The sequence below is a fragment of the Protopterus annectens genome, chromosome 8.part0 (genome assembly GCF_019279795.1).
Source record: "Protopterus annectens isolate FY-2018-M chromosome 8.part0, PAN1.0, whole genome shotgun sequence".
Lineage (NCBI taxonomy): Eukaryota > Metazoa > Chordata > Ceratodontiformes > Protopteridae > Protopterus > Protopterus annectens.
In genome coordinates, this window is record NC_056741.1 from 194,363,649 (window position 1) to 194,386,542 (window position 22,894).

At 40.1% G+C, this 22,894-nt stretch overlaps 1 protein-coding gene across 1 annotated transcript in view; it reads right to left on the reverse strand.

Annotated features, from left to right (window-relative positions):
- The window catches only part of LOC122808188 (alpha-2-macroglobulin-like protein 1), a 452,973-nt gene that overhangs the window by 196,467 nt on the left and 233,612 nt on the right, over positions 1-22,894 (reverse strand). The gene's annotated exons all lie outside the window — the stretch shown is intronic.

Below are 22,894 nucleotides of genomic sequence, written 5' to 3' on the forward strand. Positions count from 1 at the left end.
GTGGGTGATGGAAGGAGGAAGGTCTGGCTCCCATAATAGTTGGCCATGACAACATGCACTATACAGCCGATACTGATTCCCTTTCTTGAGTTACAGCATTGTTTGTTGCTAAAGTGTCATCTAGACTCAAGTATGGCAACATGCATAGCCTGCAGCAAAATTAAAAACAATATCAATCAGGTTTTAACTGCACGAGTGTGTATATATGATGTTCGACTGTATGAATATGTGATGTGTTGCAGTTTGTGTGTACATATGCATGTGTGTGTGTGTGTGTGTGTGTGTGTGTGTGTGTGTGTGTGTGTGTGTGTGTGTGTGTGTGTGTGTGTGTGTAGGCTAATGGGTAGATCCATAAAAAAATACTGTTACCATTTACCATTTACCTTCATAAGTAGGTACTAGGTTAGTCACCTGTGTGTGAGCAGTTTTAAGCCTATCCATTTTTTTTCAATCAAACTCAGTATCTTATGTCTGTTAGATAAACATCTTAACCATTATTCTAACCTCCTAACCCCCCCACACACACACACACAGTGACATATTAGGTCCACTGCTACCATCTGTTTTTCCCCCTAATTCTTCCTGAAGTCATCAGCCCTAAGTTATATTTTCCTGGAAAGGAAAGACTGACCTTAAAATGATTTATGCTGTGCCAGAGATGTTACATGAATGAATGAAGCTGATCATCAAAAAACAGCAACTCAAAGGTCACTGTGATTGGAACATAAAGAAATGGGCAAACAAAGTGAAAATTAAAAACAATGAAAAGTCATTTTAATACTTTGATTTCTCTACACAAACTTGGGCCATTAAACCTCTGTAGCTGCTCTGCAGCATAGTAATGTATGTAAGTTGGAATACAAGAATAACAATATATTTTACATACATTACTTCCATAATTTATTTATTTAGTTTGTTTATTTATTTATTTGACATTTGTTGACCAGGTTAGGCTGACTGAGCAGGTGCCCTTTTTTAGTGAAGGCCTGAGAAGAAAAGCTCTAAAACTTACAAAATAATAAAAGAAAGAAATTAATAACACAAATATGTGCAAGATAATAACAGTCAAGATTAAAGAATACATATATAGTTTTCTGGTTAACAAAGTATAATCATGAATAACACAATATGTACACAATTTTTGTAATTGAAATCACATTATACATATAGGGTCTATATTCATCATCGAACGCTTAAAATAGCGAAAGATAATTAATCAACCCCATGTAAGCGAAAGCTTGCAATGTCGAAACCTCAGAAGAGAGATGTTTTTCCAAAGGAAAAAAAATTGCTGTTCCAAAAAAAAAAAAATTAAAATATACCAACTCCGAGATCGCACTTCAGTGCCAAAAATGGCAAAGTAATGGAAGCGGCCAAGCGATTTCTTTCCCAGGGAAAGAATTTGCTTATATGCCGCTTCGTCATTTTTCCTTTTCATCCTTTCAAGTTCGATCATCACGCATTCGACAGAATGCATCTTTGATCATCTAACAGGAACCCTACATATAGGGTTTTCTGGTCTACAAGCTAATTGATGAATGAAAATATAATACAAATATAACAGTGATAACAAACACAGTTTCTCCACACTCAGACAGTTCTAGTCCTAGAGTGAAGTAAATTGTCTTTTAATGTTTTTTTTTATATAATTACTATTAGGGATTGCTCTTAAATGGGGGGGGGGGTTATTCCAAACAGAGACCACAGAGTAATTATAGGGAAGTTTGCTAATGTTTTATTGGGTTTGTAGACTCGCAGGAGGTGTTGTTCTGAGCTGCAGAGTGTGCGGTTAGGAATGTAAGTTGAGATGATAGTAGATAGAGCAGGGAATGAGGGGAGTTTGTTTATGATAAAGTGAGTTATAGTTAGTTGAGGCCATAGGAGTTGATGAGGCAAATATAGCCACTGCAGGTTTTTTGGTGATAGACAGTGATGTGAGTTGTAAGGTTGATTAGTGGCGAATCTAGCTAATTTATTGTAGGTGAGTTCAAGTTTTGTCAGGAGATTTGTTTGGAGGCTAGTAAAGATTGGAGCAGCATATGTGAGGGTAGTAGACAGGTTTGTGCTACTGTGAATTTGGATTCATTTGTCAGGAATCATTTCTTTCTATATAGAAGGCATAGTTTCTGATGAGTTTTCTTGATGGAGTTTACCAGGTAGAAAAACAAGTCCATAGAGCATTTTCAGCCATGAACCAAAACTGATCCCCTTACAAATAACAAGAGTCTACATTAAGAATGACAGCAGTTTGACATCTACAGAAAAGGTACATAAAAGTGAGTTTAGTACATCATCAATGATTTCTGAAGTAAATGGAATAATTACTGGACAATTGACATATGTACATAAATGAGAAATATGCACATACTTGCATACAAATAACTAATGTAAGCTCTCTTATGCATGCACAAAGTTCCTATATTATGGGTAATGTGTCCCAGAGTCTATCAATGAGCAGTGATAAATGTGTGAGTTTAAAGTTAACAAAATATACCTTTGTGATAAACATCACAGGGTTGTGTCAATCTGGACTACAGAATAATTTAAATGTGTCATTAGGTGATGTGAAGTGTAGCTGATACAAATACAGAAGTAAGGACACAAAGTAACTCATTAGGAAAGTACACCTTTTTACAAACCTGTTAGCAGTGGCCAAAATCCTAAATGCACTATAATGACATAACTATAGATGTCGCTTTTATATTTATACTTATATTCATTCATTCTTTCTTTCATTTATTCATTTCATGTTTGATTTTTAAGTTAATTCAATAAAATTAAAGGGTTATGCTGACTGAGCAAAGTTCATTTGCAACATGGTTCATGAAAATACCTTTAATAGCAAGACCTGCAAGCAATACACAGTATAATAATTAAAATGGTATACCTTTATATACAAAATAAAATAAATATACATACAAACGGAGTTCTAGTAAAAACAAATATCTGGTAACAAACTGTGTGCAGTTGCTCAGTACACCCTCTTATTTCATGATGGAAGTCATGGCTGGAAGCACCCAAGGTTTACTTCATATGTAATCGTGGCAGTCTCAGTGGGAGTCATGACACTAAGAAGCATGTATTAAGTGTAAATGGGGTACTGTCCTTTAGAGACACTTCTAGGGTTCAGTGGGCATGACACTAAGAAGCATGTATTAAGTGTAAATGGGGTACTGTCCTTTAGAGACACTTCTAGGGTTCAGTGGGCATGACACTAAGAAGCATGTATTAAGTGTAAATGGGGTACTGTCCTTTAGAGACACTTCTAGGGTTCAGTGGGCATGACACTAAGAAGCATGTATTAAGTGTAAATGGGGTACTGTCCTTTAGAGACACTTCTAGGGTTCAGTGGGCATGACACTAAGAAGCATGTATTAAGTGTAAATGGGGTACTGTCCTTTAGAGACACTTCTAGGGTTCAGTGGGCATGACACTAAGAAGCATGTATTAAGTGTAAATGGGGTACTGTCCTTTAGAGACACTTCTAGGGTTCAGTGGGCATGACACTAAGAAGCATGTATTAAGTGTAAATGGGGTACTGTCCTTTAGAGACACTTCTAGGGTTCAGTGGGCATGACACTAAGAAGCATGTATTAAGTGTAAATGGGGTACTGTCCTTTAGAGACACTTCTAGGGTTCAGTGGGCATGACACTAAGAAGCATGTATTAAGTGTAAATGGGGTACTGTCCTTTAGAGACACTTCTAGGGTTCAGTGGGCATGACACTAAGAAGCATGTATTAAGTGTAAATGGGGTACTGTCCTTTAGAGACACTTCTAGGGTTCAGTGGGCATGACACTAAGAAGCATGTATTAAGTGTAAATGGGGTACTGTCCTTTAGAGACACTTCTAGGGTTCAGTGGGCATGACACTAAGAAGCATGTATTAAGTGTAAATGGGGTACTGTCCTTTAGAGACACTTCTAGGGTTCAGTGGGCATGACACTAAGAAGCATGTATTAAGTGTAAATGGGGTACTGTCCTTTAGAGACACTTCTAGGGTTCAGTGGGCATGACACTAAGAAGCATGTATTAAGTGTAAATGGGGTACTGTCCTTTAGAGACACTTCTAGGGTTCAGTGGGCATGACACTAAGAAGCATGTATTAAGTGTAAATGGGGTACTGTCCTTTAGAGACACTTCTAGGGTTCAGTGGGCATGACACTAAGAAGCATGTATTAAGTGTAAATGGGGTACTGTCCTTTAGAGACACTTCTAGGGTTCAGTGGGCATGACACTAAGAAGCATGTATTAAGTGTAAATGGGGTACTGTCCTTTAGAGACACTTCTAGGGTTCAGTGGGCATGACACTAAGAAGCATGTATTAAGTGTAAATGGGGTACTGTCCTTTAGAGACACTTCTAGGGTTCAGTGGGCATGACACTAAGAAGCATGTATTAAGTGTAAATGGGGTACTGTCCTTTAGAGACACTTCTAGGGTTCAGTGGGCATGACACTAAGAAGCATGTATTAAGTGTAAATGGGGTACTGTCCTTTAGAGACACTTCTAGGGTTCAGTGGGCATGACACTAAGAAGCATGTATTAAGTGTAAATGGGGTACTGTCCTTTAGAGACACTTCTAGGGTTCAGTGGGCATGACACTAAGAAGCATGTATTAAGTGTAAATGGGGTACTGTCCTTTAGAGACACTTCTAGGGTTCAGTGGGCATGACACTAAGAAGCATGTATTAAGTGTAAATGGGGTACTGTCCTTTAGAGACACTTCTAGGGTTCAGTGGGCATGACACTAAGAAGCATGTATTAAGTGTAAATGGGGTACTGTCCTTTAGAGACACTTCTAGGGTTCAGTGGGCATGACACTAAGAAGCATGTATTAAGTGTAAATGGGGTACTGTCCTTTAGAGACACTTCTAGGGTTCAGTGGGCATGACACTAAGAAGCATGTATTAAGTGTAAATGGGGTACTGTCCTTTAGAGACACTTCTAGGGTTCAGTGGGCATGACACTAAGAAGCATGTATTAAGTGTAAATGGGGTACTGTCCTTTAGAGACACTTCTAGGGTTCAGTGGGCATGACACTAAGAAGCATGTATTAAGTGTAAATGGGGTACTGTCCTTTAGAGACACTTCTAGGGTTCAGTGGGCATGACACTAAGAAGCATGTATTAAGTGTAAATGGGGTACTGTCCTTTAGAGACACTTCTAGGGTTCAGTGGGCATGACACTAAGAAGCATGTATTAAGTGTAAATGGGGTACTGTCCTTTAGAGACACTTCTAGGGTTCAGTGGGCATGACACTAAGAAGCATGTATTAAGTGTAAATGGGGTACTGTCCTTTAGAGACACTTCTAGGGTTCAGTGGGCATGACACTAAGAAGCATGTATTAAGTGTAAATGGGGTACTGTCCTTTAGAGACACTTCTAGGGTTCAGTGGGCATGACACTAAGAAGCATGTATTAAGTGTAAATGGGGTACTGTCCTTTAGAGACACTTCTAGGGTTCAGTGGGCATGACACTAAGAAGCATGTATTAAGTGTAAATGGGGTACTGTCCTTTAGAGACACTTCTAGGGTTCAGTGGGCATGACACTAAGAAGCATGTATTAAGTGTAAATGGGGTACTGTCCTTTAGAGACACTTCTAGGGTTCAGTGGGCATGACACTAAGAAGCATGTATTAAGTGTAAATGGGGTACTGTCCTTTAGAGACACTTCTAGGGTTCAGTGGGCATGACACTAAGAAGCATGTATTAAGTGTAAATGGGGTACTGTCCTTTAGAGACACTTCTAGGGTTCAGTGGGCATGACACTAAGAAGCATGTATTAAGTGTAAATGGGGTACTGTCCTTTAGAGACACTTCTAGGGTTCAGTGGGCATGACACTAAGAAGCATGTATTAAGTGTAAATGGGGTACTGTCCTTTAGAGACACTTCTAGGGTTCAGTGGGCATGACACTAAGAAGCATGTATTAAGTGTAAATGGGGTACTGTCCTTTAGAGACACTTCTAGGGTTCAGTGGGCATGACACTAAGAAGCATGTATTAAGTGTAAATGGGGTACTGTCCTTTAGAGACACTTCTAGGGTTCAGTGGGCATGACACTAAGAAGCATGTATTAAGTGTAAATGGGGTACTGTCCTTTAGAGACACTTCTAGGGTTCAGTGGGCATGACACTAAGAAGCATGTATTAAGTGTAAATGGGGTACTGTCCTTTAGAGACACTTCTAGGGTTCAGTGGGCATGACACTAAGAAGCATGTATTAAGTGTAAATGGGGTACTGTCCTTTAGAGACACTTCTAGGGTTCAGTGGGCATGACACTAAGAAGCATGTATTAAGTGTAAATGGGGTACTGTCCTTTAGAGACACTTCTAGGGTTCAGTGGGCATGACACTAAGAAGCATGTATTAAGTGTAAATGGGGTACTGTCCTTTAGAGACACTTCTAGGGTTCAGTGGGCATGACACTAAGAAGCATGTATTAAGTGTAAATGGGGTACTGTCCTTTAGAGACACTTCTAGGGTTCAGTGGGCATGACACTAAGAAGCATGTATTAAGTGTAAATGGGGTACTGTCCTTTAGAGACACTTCTAGGGTTCAGTGGGCATGACACTAAGAAGCATGTATTAAGTGTAAATGGGGTACTGTCCTTTAGAGACACTTCTAGGGTTCAGTGGGCATGACACTAAGAAGCATGTATTAAGTGTAAATGGGGTACTGTCCTTTAGAGACACTTCTAGGGTTCAGTGGGCATGACACTAAGAAGCATGTATTAAGTGTAAATGGGGTACTGTCCTTTAGAGACACTTCTAGGGTTCAGTGGGCATGACACTAAGAAGCATGTATTAAGTGTAAATGGGGTACTGTCCTTTAGAGACACTTCTAGGGTTCAGTGGGCATGACACTAAGAAGCATGTATTAAGTGTAAATGGGGTACTGTCCTTTAGAGACACTTCTAGGGTTCAGTGGGCATGACACTAAGAAGCATGTATTAAGTGTAAATGGGGTACTGTCCTTTAGAGACACTTCTAGGGTTCAGTGGGCATGACACTAAGAAGCATGTATTAAGTGTAAATGGGGTACTGTCCTTTAGAGACACTTCTAGGGTTCAGTGGGCATGACACTAAGAAGCATGTATTAAGTGTAAATGGGGTACTGTCCTTTAGAGACACTTCTAGGGTTCAGTGGGCATGACACTAAGAAGCATGTATTAAGTGTAAATGGGGTACTGTCCTTTAGAGACACTTCTAGGGTTCAGTGGGCATGACACTAAGAAGCATGTATTAAGTGTAAATGGGGTACTGTCCTTTAGAGACACTTCTAGGGTTCAGTGGGCATGACACTAAGAAGCATGTATTAAGTGTAAATGGGGTACTGTCCTTTAGAGACACTTCTAGGGTTCAGTGGGCATGACACTAAGAAGCATGTATTAAGTGTAAATGGGGTACTGTCCTTTAGAGACACTTCTAGGGTTCAGTGGGCATGACACTAAGAAGCATGTATTAAGTGTAAATGGGGTACTGTCCTTTAGAGACACTTCTAGGGTTCAGTGGGCATGACACTAAGAAGCATGTATTAAGTGTAAATGGGGTACTGTCCTTTAGAGACACTTCTAGGGTTCAGTGGGCATGACACTAAGAAGCATGTATTAAGTGTAAATGGGGTACTGTCCTTTAGAGACACTTCTAGGGTTCAGTGGGCATGACACTAAGAAGCATGTATTAAGTGTAAATGGGGTACTGTCCTTTAGAGACACTTCTAGGGTTCAGTGGGCATGACACTAAGAAGCATGTATTAAGTGTAAATGGGGTACTGTCCTTTAGAGACACTTCTAGGGTTCAGTGGGCATGACACTAAGAAGCATGTATTAAGTGTAAATGGGGTACTGTCCTTTAGAGACACTTCTAGGGTTCAGTGGGCATGACACTAAGAAGCATGTATTAAGTGTAAATGGGGTACTGTCCTTTAGAGACACTTCTAGGGTTCAGTGGGCATGACACTAAGAAGCATGTATTAAGTGTAAATGGGGTACTGTCCTTTAGAGACACTTCTAGGGTTCAGTGGGCATGACACTAAGAAGCATGTATTAAGTGTAAATGGGGTACTGTCCTTTAGAGACACTTCTAGGGTTCAGTGGGCATGACACTAAGAAGCATGTATTAAGTGTAAATGGGGTACTGTCCTTTAGAGACACTTCTAGGGTTCAGTGGGCATGACACTAAGAAGCATGTATTAAGTGTAAATGGGGTACTGTCCTTTAGAGACACTTCTAGGGTTCAGTGGGCATGACACTAAGAAGCATGTATTAAGTGTAAATGGGGTACTGTCCTTTAGAGACACTTCTAGGGTTCAGTGGGCATGACACTAAGAAGCATGTATTAAGTGTAAATGGGGTACTGTCCTTTAGAGACACTTCTAGGGTTCAGTGGGCATGACACTAAGAAGCATGTATTAAGTGTAAATGGGGTACTGTCCTTTAGAGACACTTCTAGGGTTCAGTGGGCATGACACTAAGAAGCATGTATTAAGTGTAAATGGGGTACTGTCCTTTAGAGACACTTCTAGGGTTCAGTGGGCATGACACTAAGAAGCATGTATTAAGTGTAAATGGGGTACTGTCCTTTAGAGACACTTCTAGGGTTCAGTGGGCATGACACTAAGAAGCATGTATTAAGTGTAAATGGGGTACTGTCCTTTAGAGACACTTCTAGGGTTCAGTGGGCATGACACTAAGAAGCATGTATTAAGTGTAAATGGGGTACTGTCCTTTAGAGACACTTCTAGGGTTCAGTGGGCATGACACTAAGAAGCATGTATTAAGTGTAAATGGGGTACTGTCCTTTAGAGACACTTCTAGGGTTCAGTGGGCATGACACTAAGAAGCATGTATTAAGTGTAAATGGGGTACTGTCCTTTAGAGACACTTCTAGGGTTCAGTGGGCATGACACTAAGAAGCATGTATTAAGTGTAAATGGGGTACTGTCCTTTAGAGACACTTCTAGGGTTCAGTGGGCATGACACTAAGAAGCATGTATTAAGTGTAAATGGGGTACTGTCCTTTAGAGACACTTCTAGGGTTCAGTGGGCATGACACTAAGAAGCATGTATTAAGTGTAAATGGGGTACTGTCCTTTAGAGACACTTCTAGGGTTCAGTGGGCATGACACTAAGAAGCATGTATTAAGTGTAAATGGGGTACTGTCCTTTAGAGACACTTCTAGGGTTCAGTGGGCATGACACTAAGAAGCATGTATTAAGTGTAAATGGGGTACTGTCCTTTAGAGACACTTCTAGGGTTCAGTGGGCATGACACTAAGAAGCATGTATTAAGTGTAAATGGGGTACTGTCCTTTAGAGACACTTCTAGGGTTCAGTGGGCATGACACTAAGAAGCATGTATTAAGTGTAAATGGGGTACTGTCCTTTAGAGACACTTCTAGGGTTCAGTGGGCATGACACTAAGAAGCATGTATTAAGTGTAAATGGGGTACTGTCCTTTAGAGACACTTCTAGGGTTCAGTGGGCATGACACTAAGAAGCATGTATTAAGTGTAAATGGGGTACTGTCCTTTAGAGACACTTCTAGGGTTCAGTGGGCATGACACTAAGAAGCATGTATTAAGTGTAAATGGGGTACTGTCCTTTAGAGACACTTCTAGGGTTCAGTGGGCATGACACTAAGAAGCATGTATTAAGTGTAAATGGGGTACTGTCCTTTAGAGACACTTCTAGGGTTCAGTGGGCATGACACTAAGAAGCATGTATTAAGTGTAAATGGGGTACTGTCCTTTAGAGACACTTCTAGGGTTCAGTGGGCATGACACTAAGAAGCATGTATTAAGTGTAAATGGGGTACTGTCCTTTAGAGACACTTCTAGGGTTCAGTGGGCATGACACTAAGAAGCATGTATTAAGTGTAAATGGGGTACTGTCCTTTAGAGACACTTCTAGGGTTCAGTGGGCATGACACTAAGAAGCATGTATTAAGTGTAAATGGGGTACTGTCCTTTAGAGACACTTCTAGGGTTCAGTGGGCATGACACTAAGAAGCATGTATTAAGTGTAAATGGGGTACTGTCCTTTAGAGACACTTCTAGGGTTCAGTGGGCATGACACTAAGAAGCATGTATTAAGTGTAAATGGGGTACTGTCCTTTAGAGACACTTCTAGGGTTCAGTGGGCATGACACTAAGAAGCATGTATTAAGTGTAAATGGGGTACTGTCCTTTAGAGACACTTCTAGGGTTCAGTGGGCATGACACTAAGAAGCATGTATTAAGTGTAAATGGGGTACTGTCCTTTAGAGACACTTCTAGGGTTCAGTGGGCATGACACTAAGAAGCATGTATTAAGTGTAAATGGGGTACTGTCCTTTAGAGACACTTCTAGGGTTCAGTGGGCATGACACTAAGAAGCATGTATTAAGTGTAAATGGGGTACTGTCCTTTAGAGACACTTCTAGGGTTCAGTGGGCATGACACTAAGAAGCATGTATTAAGTGTAAATGGGGTACTGTCCTTTAGAGACACTTCTAGGGTTCAGTGGGCATGACACTAAGAAGCATGTATTAAGTGTAAATGGGGTACTGTCCTTTAGAGACACTTCTAGGGTTCAGTGGGCATGACACTAAGAAGCATGTATTAAGTGTAAATGGGGTACTGTCCTTTAGAGACACTTCTAGGGTTCAGTGGGCATGACACTAAGAAGCATGTATTAAGTGTAAATGGGGTACTGTCCTTTAGAGACACTTCTAGGGTTCAGTGGGCATGACACTAAGAAGCATGTATTAAGTGTAAATGGGGTACTGTCCTTTAGAGACACTTCTAGGGTTCAGTGGGCATGACACTAAGAAGCATGTATTAAGTGTAAATGGGGTACTGTCCTTTAGAGACACTTCTAGGGTTCAGTGGGCATGACACTAAGAAGCATGTATTAAGTGTAAATGGGGTACTGTCCTTTAGAGACACTTCTAGGGTTCAGTGGGCATGACACTAAGAAGCATGTATTAAGTGTAAATGGGGTACTGTCCTTTAGAGACACTTCTAGGGTTCAGTGGGCATGACACTAAGAAGCATGTATTAAGTGTAAATGGGGTACTGTCCTTTAGAGACACTTCTAGGGTTCAGTGGGCATGACACTAAGAAGCATGTATTAAGTGTAAATGGGGTACTGTCCTTTAGAGACACTTCTAGGGTTCAGTGGGCATGACACTAAGAAGCATGTATTAAGTGTAAATGGGGTACTGTCCTTTAGAGACACTTCTAGGGTTCAGTGGGCATGACACTAAGAAGCATGTATTAAGTGTAAATGGGGTACTGTCCTTTAGAGACACTTCTAGGGTTCAGTGGGCATGACACTAAGAAGCATGTATTAAGTGTAAATGGGGTACTGTCCTTTAGAGACACTTCTAGGGTTCAGTGGGCATGACACTAAGAAGCATGTATTAAGTGTAAATGGGGTACTGTCCTTTAGAGACACTTCTAGGGTTCAGTGGGCATGACACTAAGAAGCATGTATTAAGTGTAAATGGGGTACTGTCCTTTAGAGACACTTCTAGGGTTCAGTGGGCATGACACTAAGAAGCATGTATTAAGTGTAAATGGGGTACTGTCCTTTAGAGACACTTCTAGGGTTCAGTGGGCATGACACTAAGAAGCATGTATTAAGTGTAAATGGGGTACTGTCCTTTAGAGACACTTCTAGGGTTCAGTGGGCATGACACTAAGAAGCATGTATTAAGTGTAAATGGGGTACTGTCCTTTAGAGACACTTCTAGGGTTCAGTGGGCATGACACTAAGAAGCATGTATTAAGTGTAAATGGGGTACTGTCCTTTAGAGACACTTCTAGGGTTCAGTGGGCATGACACTAAGAAGCATGTATTAAGTGTAAATGGGGTACTGTCCTTTAGAGACACTTCTAGGGTTCAGTGGGCATGACACTAAGAAGCATGTATTAAGTGTAAATGGGGTACTGTCCTTTAGAGACACTTCTAGGGTTCAGTGGGCATGACACTAAGAAGCATGTATTAAGTGTAAATGGGGTACTGTCCTTTAGAGACACTTCTAGGGTTCAGTGGGCATGACACTAAGAAGCATGTATTAAGTGTAAATGGGGTACTGTCCTTTAGAGACACTTCTAGGGTTCAGTGGGCATGACACTAAGAAGCATGTATTAAGTGTAAATGGGGTACTGTCCTTTAGAGACACTTCTAGGGTTCAGTGGGCATGACACTAAGAAGCATGTATTAAGTGTAAATGGGGTACTGTCCTTTAGAGACACTTCTAGGGTTCAGTGGGCATGACACTAAGAAGCATGTATTAAGTGTAAATGGGGTACTGTCCTTTAGAGACACTTCTAGGGTTCAGTGGGCATGACACTAAGAAGCATGTATTAAGTGTAAATGGGGTACTGTCCTTTAGAGACACTTCTAGGGTTCAGTGGGCATGACACTAAGAAGCATGTATTAAGTGTAAATGGGGTACTGTCCTTTAGAGACACTTCTAGGGTTCAGTGGGCATGACACTAAGAAGCATGTATTAAGTGTAAATGGGGTACTGTCCTTTAGAGACACTTCTAGGGTTCAGTGGGCATGACACTAAGAAGCATGTATTAAGTGTAAATGGGGTACTGTCCTTTAGAGACACTTCTAGGGTTCAGTGGGCATGACACTAAGAAGCATGTATTAAGTGTAAATGGGGTACTGTCCTTTAGAGACACTTCTAGGGTTCAGTGGGCATGACACTAAGAAGCATGTATTAAGTGTAAATGGGGTACTGTCCTTTAGAGACACTTCTAGGGTTCAGTGGGCATGACACTAAGAAGCATGTATTAAGTGTAAATGGGGTACTGTCCTTTAGAGACACTTCTAGGGTTCAGTGGGCATGACACTAAGAAGCATGTATTAAGTGTAAATGGGGTACTGTCCTTTAGAGACACTTCTAGGGTTCAGTGGGCATGACACTAAGAAGCATGTATTAAGTGTAAATGGGGTACTGTCCTTTAGAGACACTTCTAGGGTTCAGTGGGCATGACACTAAGAAGCATGTATTAAGTGTAAATGGGGTACTGTCCTTTAGAGACACTTCTAGGGTTCAGTGGGCATGACACTAAGAAGCATGTATTAAGTGTAAATGGGGTACTGTCCTTTAGAGACACTTCTAGGGTTCAGTGGGCATGACACTAAGAAGCATGTATTAAGTGTAAATGGGGTACTGTCCTTTAGAGACACTTCTAGGGTTCAGTGGGCATGACACTAAGAAGCATGTATTAAGTGTAAATGGGGTACTGTCCTTTAGAGACACTTCTAGGGTTCAGTGGGCATGACACTAAGAAGCATGTATTAAGTGTAAATGGGGTACTGTCCTTTAGAGACACTTCTAGGGTTCAGTGGGCATGACACTAAGAAGCATGTATTAAGTGTAAATGGGGTACTGTCCTTTAGAGACACTTCTAGGGTTCAGTGGGCATGACACTAAGAAGCATGTATTAAGTGTAAATGGGGTACTGTCCTTTAGAGACACTTCTAGGGTTCAGTGGGCATGACACTAAGAAGCATGTATTAAGTGTAAATGGGGTACTGTCCTTTAGAGACACTTCTAGGGTTCAGTGGGCATGACACTAAGAAGCATGTATTAAGTGTAAATGGGGTACTGTCCTTTAGAGACACTTCTAGGGTTCAGTGGGCATGACACTAAGAAGCATGTATTAAGTGTAAATGGGGTACTGTCCTTTAGAGACACTTCTAGGGTTCAGTGGGCATGACACTAAGAAGCATGTATTAAGTGTAAATGGGGTACTGTCCTTTAGAGACACTTCTAGGGTTCAGTGGGCATGACACTAAGAAGCATGTATTAAGTGTAAATGGGGTACTGTCCTTTAGAGACACTTCTAGGGTTCAGTGGGCATGACACTAAGAAGCATGTATTAAGTGTAAATGGGGTACTGTCCTTTAGAGACACTTCTAGGGTTCAGTGGGCATGACACTAAGAAGCATGTATTAAGTGTAAATGGGGTACTGTCCTTTAGAGACACTTCTAGGGTTCAGTGGGCATGACACTAAGAAGCATGTATTAAGTGTAAATGGGGTACTGTCCTTTAGAGACACTTCTAGGGTTCAGTGGGCATGACACTAAGAAGCATGTATTAAGTGTAAATGGGGTACTGTCCTTTAGAGACACTTCTAGGGTTCAGTGGGCATGACACTAAGAAGCATGTATTAAGTGTAAATGGGGTACTGTCCTTTAGAGACACTTCTAGGGTTCAGTGGGCATGACACTAAGAAGCATGTATTAAGTGTAAATGGGGTACTGTCCTTTAGAGACACTTCTAGGGTTCAGTGGGCATGACACTAAGAAGCATGTATTAAGTGTAAATGGGGTACTGTCCTTTAGAGACACTTCTAGGGTTCAGTGGGCATGACACTAAGAAGCATGTATTAAGTGTAAATGGGGTACTGTCCTTTAGAGACACTTCTAGGGTTCAGTGGGCATGACACTAAGAAGCATGTATTAAGTGTAAATGGGGTACTGTCCTTTAGAGACACTTCTAGGGTTCAGTGGGCATGACACTAAGAAGCATGTATTAAGTGTAAATGGGGTACTGTCCTTTAGAGACACTTCTAGGGTTCAGTGGGCATGACACTAAGAAGCATGTATTAAGTGTAAATGGGGTACTGTCCTTTAGAGACACTTCTAGGGTTCAGTGGGCATGACACTAAGAAGCATGTATTAAGTGTAAATGGGGTACTGTCCTTTAGAGACACTTCTAGGGTTCAGTGGGCATGACACTAAGAAGCATGTATTAAGTGTAAATGGGGTACTGTCCTTTAGAGACACTTCTAGGGTTCAGTGGGCATGACACTAAGAAGCATGTATTAAGTGTAAATGGGGTACTGTCCTTTAGAGACACTTCTAGGGTTCAGTGGGCATGACACTAAGAAGCATGTATTAAGTGTAAATGGGGTACTGTCCTTTAGAGACACTTCTAGGGTTCAGTGGGCATGACACTAAGAAGCATGTATTAAGTGTAAATGGGGTACTGTCCTTTAGAGACACTTCTAGGGTTCAGTGGGCATGACACTAAGAAGCATGTATTAAGTGTAAATGGGGTACTGTCCTTTAGAGACACTTCTAGGGTTCAGTGGGCATGACACTAAGAAGCATGTATTAAGTGTAAATGGGGTACTGTCCTTTAGAGACACTTCTAGGGTTCAGTGGGCATGACACTAAGAAGCATGTATTAAGTGTAAATGGGGTACTGTCCTTTAGAGACACTTCTAGGGTTCAGTGGGCATGACACTAAGAAGCATGTATTAAGTGTAAATGGGGTACTGTCCTTTAGAGACACTTCTAGGGTTCAGTGGGCATGACACTAAGAAGCATGTATTAAGTGTAAATGGGGTACTGTCCTTTAGAGACACTTCTAGGGTTCAGTGGGCATGACACTAAGAAGCATGTATTAAGTGTAAATGGGGTACTGTCCTTTAGAGACACTTCTAGGGTTCAGTGGGCATGACACTAAGAAGCATGTATTAAGTGTAAATGGGGTACTGTCCTTTAGAGACACTTCTAGGGTTCAGTGGGCATGACACTAAGAAGCATGTATTAAGTGTAAATGGGGTACTGTCCTTTAGAGACACTTCTAGGGTTCAGTGGGCATGACACTAAGAAGCATGTATTAAGTGTAAATGGGGTACTGTCCTTTAGAGACACTTCTAGGGTTCAGTGGGCATGACACTAAGAAGCATGTATTAAGTGTAAATGGGGTACTGTCCTTTAGAGACACTTCTAGGGTTCAGTGGGCATGACACTAAGAAGCATGTATTAAGTGTAAATGGGGTACTGTCCTTTAGAGACACTTCTAGGGTTCAGTGGGCATGACACTAAGAAGCATGTATTAAGTGTAAATGGGGTACTGTCCTTTAGAGACACTTCTAGGGTTCAGTGGGCATGACACTAAGAAGCATGTATTAAGTGTAAATGGGGTACTGTCCTTTAGAGACACTTCTAGGTTTCAGTGGGCATGACACTATGAAGCATGTATTAATTGTAAATGAGGTACTGTCCTTTAGAGACACTTCTAGGGTTCAGTGGGCATGACACTAAGAAGCATGTATTAAGTGTAAATGGGGTACTGTCCTTTAGAGACACTTCTAGGGTTCAGTGGGCATGACACTAACAAGGATGTATTAAGAGAATGCCAGGAAATAGTGTAGCAGGATGCTGCAGCAGTTTGAATATGACACACTTGTTGCATTGATATCAATGGGTCTATTACATATAAATATCTGGGACAAATTTCTATGGGCGGTGGAGTTATATTTAAACATAATTCATTAAATATAATTAGAAATAATAAGTTAGAGGTTATGTTAATTGAAATCTTGGATGTTTTGGACACTAATGACTGAATATGATGACTTGTTATAGAAGTCCAAATATTCATTCTGAACAACCCCATAACTTTGTTAATACTGTAACAAATAATATAGAAGTAAAGACTACAATAATTCTTGGAGATTTTACTTTTTCCTTATATTAATTTTGATACTGCTGTTTGTAGATTTCTAATAAAAGATGAGTTATTAAACTTGTTAACTAAAAACTTTAAACAATTAATTAATTTTCATAAGCATTGGGTTAATGTTTTAGATTTCCTATTTACAAATATACTTAGTAGTATTTGTCAATAATTGTGAATAGCAAGGGTGATGTTCCTACAAACTACCACATCAATAGCAATACCCTAAGCACACAGTCAGTGGTGAGAGATCTTGGCACACAGGTCGACAGCAAGCATAAATTCAATCACCATGTCTCCACAGTGCTAAGAAAGGCATTTTATATTGATCATCTCATAAGTAAGGGCATTGCTTCCAGAATAAAAGAGGTTATAACCCTTGTGTACTCTTGCCTCTTCAAGATAATAAAAAAGTACCATGCTCCTTATGGTATGCTCCTTAACAAACACCTGCAGCAATTGGCAACACCACAATTGTTCCTTAGAAAGAAAATTCAAGGCCTTCAAGATCTGTCTTATGCAGCTAGACTGAAATCATTGTCAATTTACTCTGTCTCGTACGTACTGCTCAGATTCAACCTGTGCTGTACATGTAGAGTAATCCCTGATCCAGCTTTAATGAAAATACTGCACTTTCACAAGTCGAATGGCACATGGGTCATTGGCTCAAATGACCTTAACCTGGTGACTCAACAGAACTTGATGGAGAGACAGATTTGTCTCACAGAGGTTGCCCCTCTAGTGGACTAGCTTCCTAGTCATGTTAAACAAAGCCCCTCATTGGCCCTATTTAAGCATAATTTGGACAATTGGCTGGGTAACCAGAAATTCACCCTGGGGGGTCCACCTGTGTCTTTCTCGGACAGGGGCAATAAGTGCTGATTTTAGTGTTTGCTTGAAACAGACACCATTGGGAACATGGGCTGAACTTGGCTAGGCTTGTAAGGCCCCTGGGAACTTTAGTCTAGTAATCTCCTATGATCCTATGATCCTATGAATGGAACATCTGGGTACTTCTGATCATAATGATTTTAGCTTTATGATTTATGCCAATAACAACATACCTAAAATGAAAATTAGAAAATATGATCTTATTTAGGTTAAAAAAGATTTTGCTAAGGAAAGCTTACTATCAGTAATGTAAAATCAAATGTTTGTGTTAACTGTGGAAAGTTTGAAGCTTTGTGTTATGATACTTTGTATAAGGTTAAAATTTTAATCAAAGCTAAAATGTGAAATTTTGCTTCCTCTTGGTAGTGTAATGGGCTAAATAAGCTGCTTAAATAAAAAAGAAAAATGTACAAGATTTAAGAAAAAGCATTAAGACTTGCTCAATGTGATAGATGTAAAATATCTCGTAGGAATCGTAAAATCGGGATAAGTAAAGCAAAGTGTAACTATGAAGAAAAATTATCTCTTGTGACTGATTTAAAAAAAAAAACATCTGCTGTGAACTACAATATAAGTAATTCTCAATGTGTAAGACCTCTGACGTTTGACACTCAGTATTATAATAAGGAAATAGTGGGTGGTTTGCTTTTTCTAAAACATTTTGTACCAGTCTGAACTATTCACAGTTAACATTGCAAAAAAAGGAGGGTACTAATTACCCATTGATTACTGAAGAGATGGTACAATATTGTTTAAAAAAAAGTTAGAAATAATAGAAGTATACAGTGGATGTAAAACGTTTACACACCCCTGTTAAAATGCCAGGTATTTGTGATATAAAAAAATGAGACCACAATAAATAATTTCAAAACTTTTCCCACTTTTAATCTGACTTATAACCTGTACAATTCAATTGAAAAACAAACAAATCTGTTAGAGGAAAAAATATAAAAAAATAAAAAATGTACAAACCGCTGATTGCATAAGTGTGCACACCCTTAAACAAATGTTTTGTTGTGTGTGCACACCTTTTAACTATTACTTTGATGAAGCACTTTTAGATTTAATTACAGCATTCCCCTTACACTAGGAACAGGCTCCAACCCTCGGACTGGACTATATGCTTCACTCCAGGTTCCCAAATGAGTCTTCACACTAACCACTGCAGAGCACTGTGTCCAATTCTAGAGATCTGACACACTCACTCCTAAATATTTGATATTCGCACATACAAACACTGTTGGGAAAGACTGGCACAGATTTTCCTGCTTTGTCATGTCCTCTTTCCCAAGTTACACGGTAATGGCTGCCACTAATCAAATACCATAATACCCTTCAAAAGGGGTGTTCAGTTATATTGTGTAAAATAAATATTGATATAAATAGTAGCATGTAATCCTGGCAGTAAGTCCAGCTTACAGACTCTTTTTATTGAGCATCAGGTGCCTCCTTAGCTACCTTCCTCAAGCCATGTAAAGTACCGTCTGAAAGCTATTCCTGTCTAAACTGTACTTTCATGACCCTTTCTAGCTCCCCTTCCACAGGAGGTTCAGTATCCTCTGTCTGCGGAGCCTCACTGTCAGCCTGGATACCATCACTCACCTCTGTCCTTGCAGTCATCATGTCCACGGGAACACCAGTACATACAATCAGCTGTGGTTCACCTTCAGACTCACTGCTATAAGATAGCTCCCTCCATGAAGTAACCACATCACCGGCCCCAGCTTGAGGTATAGGATCTGTCTGGGTCTGCTCCAGGCTACCAGACCTATTTGTCTCCAAGCTTGACTGTGTGTTACTGCATGCACACAAGGTACTTTTTGCACCTTTCGGCTTTACCCAGTTAGGGGTCGCCACAGCAGAACTCCGGTCTGCTAATGATTGGCAGTAGATTTTAATGTGCCGAGTTGCCAGCCCTGACACACAACCTTCAATGAAGGTACACCCATTCACACATGTCTCCAGACAGAAGACGCTCTAGCTGAGAATCGAACGGGACAACGTCTTACTGTGAGGCGACAGCACTACCGCAGCACCACCATCGCAGTTCATGCACACAAGGTACTACACTATTAAAATCATTCCCTATTGAGACATTTGCAGGAATATTCTCAAACACACCTACCTGCCTGATCCCTTTTCCACTGTCCCATTCAAGATCAACCTCGAACAAAGGTATTTGGAATGGAGTCCCACCCAAAGCTCTGACTGGTGTGGACTTCCCAAGCAAGTACTGCTCCTCCTTAACCACTTCAGGCCTCACAATGTCTCTGTGTCTCACTTATCAGTGCTCTGTCTTCCATCCACCAAGATAGGATACAAATTTTTGTGGTGACAATTTGGTACCTCTGTTGTTTTCAGACAACTTATCACTGGCATTTTGTCATTTCCACTTGCTGGCTACCTCACCTGTTGTTTCTCACCTTGCTTCAATGGACATTTGTATGCTACGAGGCTACTCTGATTATATTTCGAACATCTAATCCCTGATCCTAACCATGTGTTTGAACTAGTGGCTTTCCCTGTTACTGGTAAACTCTGTTGGAGTGGATTAGGCTTCCTTCCATGGGTTTCCTTAGGTCCATGTGCAGCACTGGCTATCCCTTTCTTATGTAATGGTGTCCTACTTGCCAGGTAGAGATCCCCTTTTCCCCCCAACTCATTTGCAGAGTTACACTCTCGGTCTGCCATCCAGATTCCCATGTCCTCAGGCAAAGTGCTGAGAGCTTGTTCCCTCACCAAAAGATCCGACAGGCCTTCAAAAGTGGTGACCTGACACTCGCTCATCCACCTGTGAAAGTAAGTACTTACATCAACATTGTAAACACACACACTTTCATCTGCCTTGCGTCTATATTCATGAAACTTTTGTCCATACATTTCAGGAGTTAATTTAAAATGATCCGATAAATATTGTTTTACACAATCATAATTCATACAATCAGTATCAGATAGTTTAGCAATTGCAATAACAGCTCTACCATGGAGTAAGGGGGTCAAGAACAGTACCCAGAGTCCTTGGTCAACATTCTATTGTTTACATACCATCTCAAATATATAAATAAAACTATCAAAGTCATCTCCCTCCCTGTAGTGAGGAAAAGGTTTATTGACCTTTATGGCTTCTGGGGTTTGGTCATTCCATTCCCCATTAACTCCATGACCCTATTGAAGGGTTAGAAGCTTTTTTCATGCTGATGCTGCTTGGCCCTCTCCTCAGCTTCCAAACATTGCTGCATCTCATTTTCTTCAGCTTCCATTTTCAAATGCTCCTTTTCATTCTAACCCTGCTTCTCTCTCAACCCAGTCTCCAAATGTTTCGCTTCGAATTACAGTCTCTCCTCCATCTTCAAACATCTGGCTTCCAGTTCAAACTGATGCTGCTACTCTCTCTCCTCAGCTTCCAGTTCGAGTCTCCTTAACTCCAAATGAATTTTTAAGTCCTCTGAAGAAAAGACACTGTCTTGTCTCAGAAGGCTGCTTATCTCCAGTGCCAAACTGGATATCCTCCAAGCTGCTTATCTGCTCTGCAGTTGTAACTAAGGCTGAGATCATTGCTTCCTTAGTCAGTTTCGCATGCACCAGTCCTATAGCTTTGCACACTGTGGCCAACGGGTTCCTGGTCAGCTTGCTATAATCCTCTGCTGACATCTTTGCCTGCTGTCCCTGACTAAACTGACCAAAAAAAAATAATTAGAACTGTTGTGAAATAAAATTCTGTAAGTTTATCTTGTTGATGTCAAGAGTGCACACCTCAGTGTCAACTACTCACAAGCTACTAAAGCTCAATTAAAATCCCACACTGCTGGTACCAAATAATGTGACTACCCCACTTAAACCCTGGGCAGTATCTAAGGAGCATCAGTCCTTACCACTATATCTAGTAAGAAAGCATCACTGAAAACAGGTCCAGAAATAAGCAATTTCCCCTAAGATTACACTGGGAGCAGGCCCCAGTCATCAGACTGGACTATATGCTTCACTCCTGGTCCCCAGATGAGTATTCACACTAACCACTGCAGAGCAATGTGTCCACGCTCTAGGTATTTGAAACACTTAGTCTTACATATTAGACATTCACACATACAAACACTTTTGGGAAAGACTGACACAGATTTACTTGCTATGTCCTCTTTTTCAAATTACAAGGTAATGGCTGCCACCAGTCAAACAGCACAATTCCCCTCAAAAGGGGTGTTCAGTTATATTGGATAAAATAAATATTGATATAAATAGTGGCATATAATCCAAGCAGTAAGGCTTTTCACTGGTGTTGTCACAATAAGCATAAACACTCTCAGGTTCCTAAAAGCCTCAATAAAAAGTAAAATATTTAAAAAATAAAATGATTTAAAGATGTATGCACCCAATAACTGATTCCAATAAGCTACAGAGTTTCACACACAGGAATTATGAAAATAACACTGCAGGATACGTTTCACACTGATGGTAGAAACTGTCTAATTTTAGATCCCTAGCTGTCTAAAGATTAACTGTCCCTGTCTAATCTAATTAACTCAGCAAGACAACATGGTACTCTTACATATGCAAGGCAAAATAAGAATATATGCCCACTCTTCAGACTGTTGTCTGGTTCTCAGCAATTGGAATAGCAACTCCTATTATTTGTGCTGAACAGCTCTGGAAAACTCTGAGTGGTAACTACTGATCTGGAAAACAACTACAACTAAACAATTACTACTATTGCTAAAGTACTACTAGTTTAACTGACTCAGAACCTGCTTTTATAGCAGAATTTTGTAAAAGTCACAGAACGGTGTTATGAGAACTCTACCCTCTCGTATCCAACTTTAAAAAGTAAACAAAACAGCTAATGTGGCCAGTCTATTCCTTTAAGCTCTGGCAAACAATGACATCACTCTAGGTCAGCTAACAGAATTATTTATAAAAAACATGTACATTTGGTCAGCCTGAAGAACACTTTTTGATTCAAACATCTTACATAAATAAAAGTAATACTAAAAAAAAATAAACTTATTTACAACATTATAGCTAGTCATGCTGACATATATAGCACAGGGTAATTTTGCTAGCACAGATAACAATATCTGATATCCTCACAAAAGGTATTAAGGCTGTTGTTGTTTATATTGATCTGTCTAAAACCACTGACTGCATAACAAAATGAAAATAATTACCTCATTGAATAAATTAAATATTTACCCTTTTATAGTGTATTGGATTACCAACTGGCTTAATGATCAGAAGGAAAGGGTGAAAATATCGGGTGAATATTCAAATTTGTTTGATATAAATAAGGAGATATATATATATACACGGGTCTGTTCTCAGACTTAAGTTTTTTAATTATGTATTTTCTTTTCCTGTTTTTTTTTTTTTCTACAGTTAAGCATTGCTGGATTTCTAAATACGTAGATAAGAAGAAGATGGGAGCATGTTTATCATAATATACAGATTATATTTTATTAACAGATTATTTAAATCAACTAAATTTTTGGTTAAATTGTCTAGGCATGAATATCTATAATGGCAAAATTGGG